This window comes from Histoplasma capsulatum, genomic scaffold, assembly GCF_000149585.1.
Source record: "Histoplasma capsulatum NAm1 scaffold_2 genomic scaffold, whole genome shotgun sequence".
NCBI classification, from domain to species: Eukaryota; Fungi; Ascomycota; class Eurotiomycetes; order Onygenales; family Ajellomycetaceae; genus Histoplasma; species Histoplasma mississippiense.
Genome location: NW_001813981.1, coordinates 3406651 through 3410232, shown reverse-complemented (window position 1 = coordinate 3410232; position 3582 = coordinate 3406651).

Sequence of the window (3582 nt, the reverse complement as noted above, 5' to 3'; positions counted from 1 at the left end):
ACCGGAGAAAGGGGGCAGTTGCACGCGAAGCGCGAGCCCCCAGAGCCAGAGCCAGAGCGAGGGCGGAGAGAGAAAGAGAAATGAAGAAGAAGGAAGGAGGGAGTGTGTGGCCGTTGCGAGGGGGCGCGCGACGGGTTTTTATAGATCGCGGCGTCCGTTGAAGCGGCGTGAGAAGGCGCAAAAGCGGCGAGGGCGCGGCCATCCCCGAAACGGCAACGGTGCTGCCGCATCGGGCCTCGCGCGCGCGGCGGACCAATGGCGAGCGCGCTCGGCGGGCTGGGCGCCCCGCTAACCGGCACAAAAGATACTACAATATTATTTTATATAAACAGATCTGAAATATTCTTTTACATTTTTTTTTTCATAAAATTTTCAATTGTATGATGTAAGAAGATTTTAAAATTTTTATTAAATTGATTTTTTAACTGACATCTATATCTTCTAATTCATTCTTTCAATATGTGAAATGACTTCTTTATAGAATTATAATCAGAAAAATATGAAGATAAGAATAAAAATTCAATATCAGCTTCTCTATAAAGATTTTACAATGTTTGTGAATAATGAAAAGAGCAATTGTTCATCATTAAATAATGATAATTTCATTGACATTTGAGCAATATCTGAATATATATAAATTTATTAAATCTTTTTATATTATAGAATCTTTGTAGCGTGTGCCGCTATATAGAGGTCAAATTACGAGTATAAACATGTCTGATTCTCTAAAAAATAAGAGATGGGCGTACGCCTCTATATATATACAGTGATTGTTTACAGAGATCAACTTTTATAGAAGAAGTGATCACATACAAGAGAAAGAACAGAGGCTCTATAGAGAAGATAGAAATGAAAGCTCTCTGTAAAAAAGATAGAAGCAGAAGCTCTGAAAAGTAATAAGAGATGAAATGAAAATCATAGATGATTATTATTATTATATATATCACAATCTCTAATATATATTATAATTAAAATATTCATTAATATTTATTGCAGATAAAATTAATCATCTGTGAGATTGTTTATAAAATTTTTTAATATAATAAAAAATTTTTTTATTTAATCATTTATATCATTGATTTGTAGTACATTCATTCATAGCACTCTCATTTAAAAAAATAAATTATTTAAATTGATATTGAATAATTTAAATATATTATTCAATTTGAAATTTTTTATTATATTGATTGATCATAGATTCAATTTATATCAAATAAAATTGATAAAGTAATAAATGTTATAAATGATAATTGTAATAAATAATTATTTTTTACTGTGTCAAATTCAGTTTCTTCAACAATTTAGATATCAATCAAAAATGAATATCAACATCAAATTCATTCTTTATAAAGCAGACAGTCTTATTACAATATACAATTGAATATGTTTCAAAAAAATCCTTCAAATCTGATAAAATATTTAGAGTGATCTTTGACTTTACACCTCATGTGGAATGAGAACTTCTAGCAGTTTCAAAGCAGTGAATATTTTGTTGAATTTGATATACAATGATCAGATGACACTTAATGATCTGCATAATTTGAGCAGATATGTAATCATCATTTAAAAGATGTACAATCTCATTGGTGGTAAATTCACTGAGCTGGGGAGGTATATTGACAGATTTGATGATAAACGTGTGTATTTGAATGAATTGGATGATATTTGAATGATTCTAAAGATACATGGATATTTTGGTTATTTTTGCAGTGGTTTTTTGTTAATATTTTTCCGGGGGTGGTAGAAAATTCTGTTTTCGCAAGCTTTACGTCCGCCACAATATTGCATTCTAATGTTCAGTTTAGTTACCTTCTTTCCCAGCTGAAACACCTTTTTGTCACCGAACCCGTTCCTACGTAGCATGTGGGTGTGATACCGTCACTTCTACCACCCCTTCGCACATCCAAGGACCCTTTTCACAGATCTTCTCAAGGACTGACCATTGGATTTTCATCACGAAATAGCACGGCAGCGTCGACTAGCAGCTCGTCAGGAATCAAGTCTCGCCGGCCCATCTTCACTAGTGTTTTATTATTATTTATTTTTATCATTCATTTTATCGTAAGTCGTACACACAGGATTTAATCGCTCAACCGAATAAGGAAATCCCATGCTAGCGACCTCGCGTTTGCAGGATCTCTTAATTGGGCGATAAATGTTCCAGTTGTCCGGAGAGTGGACGTTTCCGGCAGCGAGGGATGGATGTGGCTGGTTACTCTGCCTTGTTTGGTGCTGTCCAACTCAACTCAAGCCATATTCTGTACGGAGTACCAATAGCTCATTGAGGAAGATAGAGAATAGATGTAAAAATCAAGGAATTGAGGGAAATATCTCCATCATCGATCTATGCACCCCAGTTAACAACTAACTACTGACTTTGCCTGCTTTTGAAGTGCATGGGGTGCATGGCGTATTAATACTTACACGTACCGTCATGACGCGTCTGGTCAACCGCCAGACTTGCGGTGTAAGTTACGCCGTATCGTGGTATTTTTGGAGATTCATCCATCTTGCATTGCAGTTGTGGATGGATGGGATGGATGAGTTCTCTATCTCCAGATTCTCTGCTTCTCTGCCTCTGCTCTGCCTCTGCTCTGCCTCTGCAATTCCGTTTTCTTGTCGCGATTGTTGAGGACATCCGGCCCGGGGTGCTGTGATCAGCCCGACCGTATCTGGGGCTATCTTGCAAGTCTTCCCTGCTCGTTTCAAGGCTGCTGGTGGGTAACTTGTGTGTCTGGGTGGTCCGTTCCAAGGCTTCCCCTCAAACCATCAAAATCCACCATCCGTCATCCGTCACCCATCTTCTCCCTTCTCCCATCTCCCTTCTCCCTCCATCCTCCATCTCTTTCCTCTCCATCATCCTCCATCCTCAATTACCCATCCCCTGTCCCGATTCCCGCACTCGTTCTGCTCCAATTCCCTCGCATGCTTTGCTTCGCACCTTGACCCTCGCTACTAACTAAACTCGCTTCAGCTGCTCCAACAACAGCCACATCCCCGCTAGTGCAGATCAAGCTTGCCCTTCCCACAACCCGATCCCATTCTCTGCCTCAAACTCGACATCCCCATCTCCCAACTCGTTCCCCAACCGATCTCCCCACCCCCAGCATCACCATATCCGCCATTTTTACGCGTCAAATCTCCATCCCTCTGCCGTTTTGTCTTTTGTAGGCCCCGCCATCGCCCCTTTCGCGATGGCTTCGACGCGTCAACCCCCGCCCTTGCATATCTACCAGGACATCGGGCCTACTTCTCATCTTCCACCCCCGTCGGTGACTCAGCCTCCCAACAATCAACCTGTCGCTTTGAATCATCCCAATCGCCTGCAGCCCTCGCCCATGCCTCTGCAGCCCATGAGAAACGCGTCCATCAACAAGAATTTCGCTCTGAATCCTCCTCCTCATGGCCAAACCAACGTCTCCCCAGTCAAATCCCAACGGCGTCCCAGCATGTCTGCTTCTGCGGCTACCACCGCGACAAACTGAACTTTGTTCGATTCTGCACTCATCTGTCGCTTCACTACAGATTCACCAACTAAACATTGCCATAACGGCCGGGCATATTGCCCAGGCCCCGGCCCCA